This window comes from Pan paniscus, chromosome 6 (genome assembly GCF_029289425.2).
Source record: "Pan paniscus chromosome 6, NHGRI_mPanPan1-v2.0_pri, whole genome shotgun sequence".
Lineage (NCBI taxonomy): Eukaryota > Metazoa > Chordata > Mammalia > Primates > Hominidae > Pan > Pan paniscus.
This window is the reverse complement of record NC_073255.2, coordinates 160,822,523-160,835,133: the sequence shown is the minus strand read 5'-3', so window position 1 is coordinate 160,835,133 and position 12,611 is coordinate 160,822,523.

The following is a 12,611-nucleotide window of genomic DNA, read 5'->3' as shown; positions in this document are numbered from 1 at the left end:
GCATTCTATACATTTCTCTTAGATATAACCTAGGAGTGGTTTATTATATAAATCATATATGTGTGTGTGTGTGTGTGTGTGTGTGTGTGTGTATTTGTATGCAACCAAATATTAAACAGCAATGAAGATGAACAAACTACCATCAAAACAGCATGAATGAACCTCACAGAAATAATGTTGAAGGGGGAAAGGCAGGCACAAAAGGGTGTATACTATTATGATTTTGTTTATATAAATTTATAAAACAAAAAATCTAGGGTAATAGAAGTCAGACAGTAATTACCTTTAATGGGGAGGGTGGTAACTGGGAAAGAATACAAAAAGATTTCAATGTAAAAATGCTTGAAACTGCAGATGTGTAATCTGTATACTTTATGTATGCTATACTTCAATAAGACTATTGTTATAAAAAGAATAAAATAAAAAACATTATAGTAATAATCATGAATTATAGAACTAATTGTGAATTAATAGAGTAGTGAACTGGAAATGATCCAAAATAATCAATAAATTTTAGCTAAAACAATTACTGAAGGTGACTCTACACATTTCTGGTTACAGAGGATATTTATTAGTATATTAATCTTATTCCAGATAAAATTTGTTTTATTTTGAAGTAATTAATAAGTTTATCAGGTGGTAATTTTAATTTTTTAAATTTATTATTATTGTTTTTCTTTTTTGAGATAGGGTCTCATTCTGTCACCCAGGCTGGAGTGCAGTGGTGCAATCATGGATCACTGCAACCTTGACCTCCCAGGCTCAAGTGCTCCTCCCACGTCAGCCTCCTGAGTAGTTGGAATGACAAGTGTGTGCCACCATACCTGGCCAATTTTTTTTATTTTTTCTAAAGTTTGAGTCTTGCCATGTTGCCCAGGCTAGTCTCAAACTTCTGGGCTTAAGTGATCCTCCTACCTTGGCCTCCCAAAGTGCTGGTATTGCAGGTATGAGCCACTGCACCTGGCCTATCATTCTTATTTTTATTTAGTTTGCTTCTATAACATAAATTAATCTGGATCAATTTGGTGAATTGCAAATTTTCTTCAGAGTTGCTTTTTTCCTGGTTAATTCTCTAATATTAGTCTTTCAATAGAAATTACATTCTGTAGTTTTCTCTGATCATAAGGATAAAAAATTCAGTAGTTCATATGTTTAACAGACTATGGAACCTTTTAATCTCATTTTTCTAGAGAATACATACTTGCTATGGTCTATGTATTTCTGTCCTCGCAAAATTCATATGTTGAAATCCTAATCCCTAAGGTGAAAGTGGGCTTTTGGGGCACTTCTCTCATGAACAGAATGAATGTCTTTATAAAAGAGCTCCCAGAGAGCTGCCTTGCCCCCTTCTTCCATGTGAGGACACAACTAGAAGGTGCTGTCTATGAACCAAAAGAGGACCCTCTCCAGGATAGCATAGTGATATGGTTGGGTTGTGTCTCCACCCAAATCTCAAAGCACCTTGATCTTGGACTTCCCAGCCTCCAAAACTGAGACATAAATTTCTGTTGTTTAAAAGCTATCCCAATTTATGGTATGTTGTTAGAGCAGCCTGAATAGACCAAAACAGCACTACTATATCTACTTGATTTTGACAGACAAAGAAAGAAAGCAAAAATCTTCAAAATAGAAGTACTAGAGGCATGGAGACCAGGTTGGAGGCTGTGGCAGTCAGCCAGGCCAGAGAGCACAGTGACTCACACTAGCTTAGCAGCAGTGGAGGTGGTGAGAAGTGGTCAGATTCTGGACATATTTGAAGGCAGAGCCAACAGGATTTCTGATAAATTGAACATGTGGTGTCAGAGAGATGTCAGGAGTGACTTCAAGGACTCAGGCCTGAGCAATCAGAGGAGTTGCCATCAACTATGTGGGGAGAAAAAGTATGGGAATAGAAGGAGGATGAGGACATCAGGGCTCCAGGAAGCCTACAAGGAACCTAGCTTTGTGGAATGCTCTATTGATCTCAGACCAAAGAGGAGATCGACTAATAAATTATCAAATTAGAAATGATCACTGAGGAAGAAACACATCTGTCATCAAGACTGTTCCTCCTGTGGAGTAATTTTCTCAGGGGTTAGAATGTGGATAGCAGCTTCCTAAATATGGATGACATCCTTATCAAAATTTAGAAGGCGGGTTGCAACTTTTTCTACCCTCTGGAGACTGAGGCCTAAGGAGAATGAGTATCTTATCTAATAATAGTCAATAGTAATTTCCAGGTATCCTACTAATCCTAGAATAAACACATCTTTAATCTTAAAACACTTATTGTTTATCAAATGAGAATAGCAAGCTAGACACAGGACATTTGATTTGAAAAAATTCTTAGCAATGATAAAGCAGAAGTTATACATAAACTAAATTGGAAATTATCAGTTGCAATATTCCCAGTAATAATAATAAATTCAGTAATTAGTAATTTATCATTATTATTATGAAATACTTCTTCTATGCAAGGCATCACACTAAGTTCTCTTATGCTTTATCTCATGTAAACTTCATCACAATTTCCTGATTTTACAGATGAAAAAACCTTAGAGATGGGTTCACAGCTCAGAAGCATGCATCCAGATCTTAAATCTACATCTGTCTGATTCCACAAACCATGCTAGCTAGTTATACTGCAAGAATAAGTTTAACAATTTAGAATTAAGTATGTCTCTATCTCTTCTTCTCATATTGCTTCATTTTGATATATATCTTCATTGGACAGGCTTAGGAGTTTCCATAAACACATCTTAAAATAGAAAGCGTTAATTTGAGTTGGCGTGGTCACTTTTCCAGTATCATGTGATAGCTACCAAAGGGCTGCTTTATCTTGAGCAGAGCCTCCTCATGACAGAATAGGGTAGAGGAGAGGAACTTTCTGGGAGACCTTGAGGTCCTATTCCAGAAAGTGACATTCTTTCATTCTTAACTTATTTTCTCATCTATTATTCATTATCTTAACTTGTCCTTACAATAATTACATGTGTTAGACTTTTATTAGCAATCTCATGTTAGAGAAGAAAATTGTTGCCATAAATATTGAGGTGATTTGCCTAGAGTCTGAGAGCATGTTGGTTCCATCTCTGGAACTAGAACAGTTAGATTTCTTTTTTAAGTGAGCTGTGCATTATTTTTCTCCTTAAAAGCAGATTTATTAAGTTTTATTTTATATGTAATAAAATTCATCCATTCTAAATGTATAATTCAATGAGTTTTGTTAAATGTGTATGGCTGTGTGACCATCACCACAATTAAGAAACAAAACAGCTCCTTCTTACCCTCTATAGTCAATCTTCCCTCCTGACTCCCAGCACCTGGAAACCACTCATCCACTTTCTGTCACTAGAGATATGTCTTTTCTAGAATTTCATATAAATACAATCCCATATTCTATAATTTTTTGTGTCTGCCTTCCTTTGATTGCCATAATGCTTTGGATATTTACCCATATTATTATATGTATCAGAAGTTTGTTCTTTCTTATTGGCTGAAGAGTATTCCCTTGTGTGGACGTACCACAACTTGCTTATACGTTCATCAGTTAAGGGACATCTGGGTTGTTTAGAGTTGTTTGCTGTTATGCATAAAGCATAACATAACATAAATTAATATGAACATTCACAATAAGTCTTTGTGGGGACATGTTTTTTGACTTTTTCCTCGGTAAATGCCTAGGAGTGGAAAGGCTGGATTGTATGGTAAATATATGTTTAACTTCATAAGAAACTGCCAGGTTTCTAAAGTGGTGGTAGCATTTTAAATTCCCACCAACAGAGTGTGAGAGTTCTGGTTGTTCTATACTTTCACCATCATTTTGTATTTTAGCCATTATGGACAAGTTACTTAATGCCCTCTAGGCCTGGTTTCCTCATCTTTAAATTGCAGCTGATAATAGTACCAACCTCATAGGATGGTTGTGAGGATTAAATAAGTTAAACATATTCATATGTCACACCACTGCATTTCAGTCAATGAAAGACTGCATATACAAGAAGGTTCCATAAAATTATAATGGAGCATATATAGAAACCTGATATATGGCACTGGATATTGGCATTGCAGACCACGGTGTGGAAAAGACTGATATTCAGAAGTGGCGTTGGAACATTTGGTTTTTTATATTAAAAAAACATGTAAATACAAATATGAGCTGGGTGCAAAGGCTCATACCTGTAATCTTAGAGCTTTGGAAGGTGGAGGCAAAAAATCCCTTGAGGCCAGGAGTTTAAGACCTGTCTGGGCAAAAGAGCAAGTCCCTGTCTCTACAAAAAAGTAAAGAACAATTAGCCAGGAGTGGTGGCACACACCTGTATTCCTAGCTACTTGGGAGGCTAAGGCAGGAGGACCGCTTGAGCCCAGGAGTTCAACACTTCAGTGAGCTATGATTGTGCCACTGCACACCAACCTGGGTGACATAGCAAGACCTTGTCTCTAAATAAGTAAAAGCAAATATACATACCATCTAGGTTTGTGTAAGTACATCCTATGATGTTCACACCATGACAAAATCTCCTAATGATGCATTTCTCAAAATGTATTCCTGTTGTTGAGTGACTCATGACTGTATGCGCAACATTTAGAACAATGTCTGGGGCTTGGTAAATGTTTAATAAAGATTAGCTGGTTTTTTTTGTTATTGTTGTTACTGTTATTATTATCTTAACTCAAAAAGGAATTGAAAACTTTTGCTATGTGGTCACACTGTAAATAATCTTCCTAGAGATGTGAGACTTGTTGCAACTGTTTTATAACACTAGTGGGGAGAGTGTAATAAAGAATGGTTTGGGAGCATATCCACTTCTTCCATCCCCACATACCCCAGATACCAAATCCATTGGCAACAAGCAAGATGGTGGTTGACCTGGTTTCCATATGAAGAAGCGGGAAACTCATTTAACGATTCACACACAAAGGCAATACAATATTGGGACTGGAGTTTAAGATAAAAGACAGAGAAGGAGGAGAAAACACTTCAAGATAGATGCTCCAAGGACAAGAGGGGAAGGAAGACTTAGGGAGTAGAAGCAAGTCAGTCAGTCATGGACAGCTCTGGGAATGATGGTTAGAATGAGGAGAACACAGGTAGAATGGAAAGGATTTCACAAGCAAGATCTAGACCCAACTAAAGAGAAGATCAAATTGGCACTAGAGAATTAAATCAGATTTGAGAAGGGGTAACCTGGTAGTTTTTGTAGGCTGAAGATAGAATCTTTCTATAGTTTCTCCACACTGAGAATTATAAACTCCATTATACCCCCAAGAAAGCCAGCAAATATCTCTACAGACAAAATAGTAAAACCCTCATGAGGGATAGATCACATCTACATCAGGGAAAGAATGTGAGTCCAAGTCTTTGGCGAATAACTTCCCACTCTTACCCTTGGCATGGTAGTCTCTAAGCATCATAGTCTGTATGATCTTAAGCCACATACCTACCCACTTCGACCTTCCTACCTTGACTCCTAGGCCAATCAAATCTCCTCCTCCATCTTTCTAGATCTATTTCTGATGGATTTTTCTATCCCACTCTCCCCATCCTCATCACTTCTACATTCAGCCTCAGTCTCTCTCTCTACCTGCTGCTTATCTTGACACATGGCTTTTGATCTCTGCTTTTTCCTCTTCACCTACACTGGCCCATCCTCATCCCACCCCGTTATCTGAGCCTCTTCAGTCTAAGGAAAGGCATAAGGCATACATTTAGCATCCTTGTCTGCTGAACTGTATTATCATCACTGTGAAAAACACCGACTGCACTGCCAAGTCCCCCTGTGCTCATCTCCTTGACTTTGTTGAGCTAACAGGGCTTGGCTTCACATCAAGCTCAGTTCTTGTTTTGGTCTTCTCTGGCACTCCCCCTCTCTCTCTGTGACCTTAAGTCAAATAGATGTTTTACCACTTGCTTGGAGGCAGATAAAAAATGTCCTACTTCATGGGAGAGTTGTGAGGACTAATTAAAAGCTCCTGAGGTATTTTGAGAACTTGCTTGGTTCTTAGGAAACTTAAGTTCTTGACAGCCTGGCTGCACAGGTTCCTTATAAACATGTCTGGGTTTTAGGTGCAACTTCCTCAAGCTAGGAATGGACTAAAATGAAACTGCAGTGTGACCAGCCATCAATTCAAATGCAACCCTAATGCAAGTATCCATTTGTATAGCACCCCTTTTTGTGTTCAAAGTGATTCAGATATAAATATTTTCTTTATTCTGATTTCCTCATTTAGAGGCTTTCATGTGGGAGACCCCATGGTTACTACATGCAAGAGTATGTAGTAATACTTTTTTATGGTAAAGAAAGTAATCTTGGAGAAAGGTTTCAGGCCAAAGTATCTCTTCTGTTACTTGGCTGAATGAAATCCCTTGCTAATTTGTATCTACAAATATGCCTTTGAAGTGACAACAATCTAGCTCAAAATATATAGTATAATCAAAATGTGGGTGAGGGATACTAAAAAAAGCAGATGATGCCACCCAGAAAGTCCATCTGTGTGACTTTCAACGTAACTATCTTAAGCAGGAAGATAGTTCTGCCACCACTGTGGCAGGAAGCCTCAGACAGTGTTTTAGAATCAGAATCAGAAAGGAGTCCAGGGGATTTACAGGGCTGTGGACAATAGCATCCTTAGCCCTAATCTTCCTGAGAGTAGTGGAGTGGTGGGCAAGCCCCATTTTCTGCTCTGTCCCAATTTACTCTACCATGCTACTTCACAGAATCAACCTAAATAAATAAAAATGGCAGAAATCAACACTCCCTTTCTATAACCTTAAGCCAGATGGATAATTTTACAGGAAAAGATATGAAGGAGGAAATTCAAAAATATAAACAACAGATAAATCAAGCTTGATCCAGCTGCAGTCATTTCCCCCAGGTGGAACAGGCTCCTCCATTGGTTGTAGCCTGACAGAATTCCTCAGAAAAGGAACAGCACGTGTTTGTATGGACCCCAGAAAAGAACCATGCCCCGACGCTATCAGCGTCTTTTAAAAGAATTTGTTTTATTATTTGGTGTTCTTTTTCTTTCTCTCCTCTCTGTGTTTCGTTTCCTGATCATACAAGTGAAACTCAAGGCGGTTACAATACACTTTCATGCCACACAGATGTATCAGGGGTACTACTGAGTTGGTGCAAAAGTTACTGTGGTTTTGGCCATTACTTTTAATGGCCAAAAGTATTTTACTCAGGCCTGACAATAACTCACTAGTCCCTCAAATTCCTTCTCCCAGACAAGCAGGGTCCTACACCCCTGGGTTCTAGCTGAAGCTGTTTCCTCAATTCCAGGTCAAGTGGAGGCATGTATTACTTGCGCTCAGACTGAGGTGTGTGCAGCCAGCAGGGCAGGATGATCTGAGAAGCAGCTTCATGGAAAGAAGCCAATGGGATGTGAGCAGATCATCCACGGGAGGCATCAACCTGAGGGGCAGAGCATGAAGTTCACTGAATACAATTGAAAATCAGTCACCAGGGGAAATTTAAAACACAGCAGAGAGGAAAAAATCTGATTTCAGTCCCAACTCTCTTACTGCTATCTGTGTCATCGTGGCTATGTCACTTAGCATATCTAAGCCTCAATTTCCTCATCATGGACATAATGACAGCTTCTATCTCAAGTATTATGAGGAACAAATGTGAGGGTGCATGCAAAGCACTTATTAGAATACTTGACATAAAGTAGAGGTTCCTTATATTTCATCTACTAGAATTACTACTATTATTGTTATTGTTACTCACCCTTAACAAAGAGGGAGTGGCTGTATCCATATTTAGAGGGCATTCGTGTATTTAGCGTGGCAAGGAGGGATTAAAGTAATCTTACGTGGGTAAACGAAAGATGCCTAGCACATGTTGACCCCGACTGCTCCCCCATATTAAAAATGAGAAAACAGAGGCAAAAACAGATTAAATAATTTGTCCAGGATCAAAGAAATAAATAGTAGAGTTAAAATTCAAGCCTGAGCAGTTAGCTCTGTCTCGATAGCTAAACATTTCCCACATAACTCTTTAGTTTCTTAGTGTCACCCACACTCCCCGACATTTCCCAGATTATGACATCTCCCAGATTATGACATCTCCCTTTTTAGTTTCTGCCTGGAATATCCTTTCTCCTCTTCTCCACTTAATAAACTTCTACTCAACCTTGAAGCTGCAGCTCAAGTGTTATCTACTGGGTCCTTGTGAAGCCTTTTCTAAGGCCACCAGGAAAGGGGGTTTCTCCTTTCATTGGGCTCACATGGATCTTTGTCATCACATTGAATTTGGGGTTCAGTTGAAGGGGCTGTCCACTCCTTTACAGCAGGGATCTTAGCCTGATGTCTGCGGAAGGGCATCAAAGGCAGGTCTGTGAATCAGGCATGTGGATATGTACCTGATGCACATATACACTCACAAACAGAAATGCACACGGATATGCAGCAGTGATTTTTATTTTATTTACCCAAATTGTCTTGCTGTACACATTATTTTCATGTCTATTATGGGCTGCTCCTGTAGACAAGCACTGTATACTCATCAGTGTTGTCATGATATGTCAGAACAGCTTCCCACTGGTAGGAATTAGTGAATCTGTGTCCTGCGATGATGATGATGAGCATCTATCTTTACTTTAGAACTGGCTTAAGTTATAAAAATGTCACACACACACAAAAAAAAACTAACAAAAAATATCAAATATCCTTTGGCTTTTCTTTCTACTATGTGTGATAGAATACCAAAGCCCATGTGCTTTGTTTATGACAACATTCTTGCTAATGGGAAGAGCATTAAGCCAAAAATGCTGAAGTGGCATCTCATACTTTTTGTTCCAAAAATATATTAGCATAGATCTGTTTTAAGAAGGGAAGGCTGGAGTTGAAAAGGCAAAACTTTGCCAAAATTTGATCTGACTTGACACTAGGCAGCAGCATACTGTCAAAATAGAAACAAGGTAATTGGTAAAAGCCATGTACCCCAGAAATAATTTAGTGTGTGGTTTGAAGCAGAAGAAGCAGGTAAAGGTAGTGCTTATATAAAATGAAATTATCGGCCAAGCATGGTGGCTCACTTCTATAATCACGATACTTTGGGAGGCCGAGGCACAAGGGTCACTTGAGGTTAGGAGTTCGAGACGAGCCTGGGCAACATATCTCTACCAAACATACAAAGTTACCTGGGTATGGTGGCACGTGCCTGTGGTCTCAGCTCCTCCACATAGGCTGAGGTGGGAAGATCCTTTGAGCTCAGGAGGCAGAGGTTGCAGTGAGCCGAGATCATGCCACTACACTCCAGCCTGGGTAAAGATTGAGACCCTATCTCAAAAAATAAACAAAATAAAATAATTCCATGATGATTGACTTTTTAAAATTAGTATTTTGAGACATGTGATGAAGGAATTAGAAGATCCTTTATGCAGCCAGCTGATGCCTTCAAAGATGATTTCCTATTTAGCAAGTCCTTTTTGAAATTTAAAATCCATCAACATCTTTGGAATGTTGATAAGTTTCTGTTACATATAAGCCTCACTGGACACTTTGTGAACAAACAAAACACCTGTGGTGCAGAGTAGCACATCTTGGAGTTTTACAGTTTTAGAGGACGAAGTGTCTTTATGCAGTGTGATCTGACTCACTGCTTTCTATGGTCCTGCTTGTCTATAGCAAAGTGTCAACTAATGCTAGGACCTTGAATCATTGCCTTTTGAATATGTTTTCACAGAAAATGAAAGCAGAATATGAACTTTTTTTTTAACAAATCCGTGATATAGAAATGTGCAGACAACCCTCAGCATAACTCTTTTTAAAGTACTTCTGCTCAGACAACCCTTAAATTGAAACATGGGCTCTTAATCCTTACTTTGCTGACATCAACAACCTCCCCTTGCTGAAGATGAAACTCAGTGATGTGAAGCCAATGATAGTCTTGAAATATTTTGTTGTTCCCTTGTCACAAGCCCATTGTCTCATCTGTGAGCTTGAACTGATTCTATTTGCTACAACATGCTGTTGTGAGCACAGCTTTTTAGAATGTTACCATCAAAACAGAAAGTCTACAGGAAAGTGAACATACTGCCATGTCAAAAACCATTCTCCAGTTTCAGATTTCATTCAAAATAAGGAAGAGGCTCGGTGTGGTGGCTCATACCTGTAATCCCAGCACTTTGGGAGGCCGAGGCGGGTGGATCACTTAAGGTCAGGAGTTCAGGACCAGCCTGGACAACATGGTGAAGCCCCATATCTACTAAAAATACAAAAATTAGCTGGGCGTGGTGGTGCACGCCCCTAATCCCAGCTACTTGGGGTGCTAAGGCAGGAGAATCGCTTGAATCTAGGAGACAGAGGTTGCAGTGAGCCAAGATCATGCCATTGCACTCCAGCCTGGTCAACAAGAGTGAAACTCCATCTCCAAAAAAAAGAAGAAGAAAAAAAAAGATAAGGAAGAGATGCTTTCCCATTGAAATTTATTTTTGAGCAAAACCAAAATTTATTTTTATTTACACGATATGGATTTCTTTTGTCTTCCCCCAATTTTTAAGCATATTGCCTGAAATTATTTTTCCATGCTAAAATTGATGGAAAAGGCATAATTCTTTATAAATGGCATTTTGATCCAATGCAATAAAATAAGCTGTGTACATAATTTTTCTTATAATCTTATATAAATATCTTCTGGAAGAAAATTGATAGGCTTCATCAGATTCCCAAAGCCTCCATGATGTCAAAAAGGTTAAGGATAATACCATGAAAATCTGATTATCTTGAGGGAAGGCCTATCTTTGTAACTTGCCTTCTCCCCACAGCATCTAGGAGAGTGACTGCACTTAATACCCAAGGATGTTGGTGATGATAGTCATGGTTTTTTCATTTCCTAAAGGATATTGATCATGAGACAGAGTTAACTGAGTAAACAGAAACATATATGGATTTTAATTTTAAAACTGAGTTCAAAACTGTATTCCTTATAAAGTGAAGGAAGAAAACCTCTTTATTTAATATCTTATGAATTGGAAAAGGAATACCAGACTGGGAGGATGTAGAACAAAAATGTATTTCCTTTGTTTGCTACCACAAAATTATGGAATAGAATATGTTTCTTTACTTGTAATGCATGCATTCATATACTGGATTCATCAAAGTTAAAGTCTTTATTAATTAAAATAAACATTCTAAGGGTACTGATTTTGTTATGGACTGAACTGTGTCCTTTCAAAATTCATATGTTGAAGTTCTTAAACCCTAGTGCCTTACTATAATAATAATAATTATTATTATTATTATTATTATTTGTAGAGATGGGATCTCACTGTGTTGTCCAGGCTGGCCTTAAACTCCTGGTCTTGAGCAATCCTCCTGTCTTGTCCTCCCAAACTCTGGGATAAAAAGCATTAGCCACTGCACCCAGCCTTAAACTCTAGTATCTTAGAATGTGACCTTATTTGAAGACAGGATCTTTAAGAGGTAATTAAGTGAAAATGAGGTCTTTAGAGTATTCTCCAATCCAACATGACTGGTGTCCTTATAAGGGGAAGAAACAAGGTCACAGACAGAAACATATGGAAGACACAAGGAGAAGATAGTCAGCTATAAGCCAAGGGAAGAGGCCTGAAACACATTTTTCCCTCATGACTCTCAGAAGAAACCAATTCTGCTAATACCTTGATCCCAGACTTCCAGCCTCCACTGTAAGAAAACCATAAGAAAATTAATTTCTGTTGTTTAAGCCACCTAGTCTGTGGCACTTTGTTATAGCATCACTAGCAAACTAATGGAGATATACAGAATAAATACCAGGAAACTCCATGTAAAGAAAGTGAACCCGGACTAAAGGACTTAAGGAAACACTAAGCTGGGGCATAGAAGAAGATATAATTTATTAATTCCTACGACCACCACTCTAGGAAAAAGAGAAAACTCTCTTAAAATACAGAGCTAGCTCTGAGGTTCCAAGTTTTCAGTGCCTTCACCATACATCAAAGCTATTAGATATACTATCCAAAACAATCTACAGATTTGATGCAATCCCTATCAAAATACCAATGTCATTTTTCACATAAGTAGAAGAAAAAATCTTAAAATCTGGGTGAGTCAAAAAAAAAAAAGAGCCCAAATAGCCAAAACAATCCTGAGCAAAAGGAACAAAGCTGGAGGCATCACACTACCTGACTTCAAAATACACTACAAGGTTATAGTAACCAAAAGAGAGAGCATGGTATTGGTATAAAAACAGACACATAGACCAACAAAACAGGACAGAGAACCCAGAAATAAATCCATGTTTCTATGGCCAACTGATTTTTGACAAAGGTGCCAAGAACATATATTGGGGAAAATACACCCTTTTCAATAAATGGTGCTGGGAGAACTGGATATCCATATGCAGAAGAACGAGAATGTACCCCTATCTCTCAACATATACAAAAATCAACTCAAGATATATTAAAGACTCAAACATAAGACCCCAAACTATAAAAATACTAGCATAAAACATAGGGGAAATGCTTCACTACATTGGCCTGGGTACAGAATTTATGGCTAAGACCTCAAAAACACAAGCAACAAAACCACAAACAGACAAATGGGACTATGTTAAATGAAAGGCTTCTGTACAGCAAAGTCAACAACCAACACAGTGAAGAGATAACCTGCTGAGTGAGAG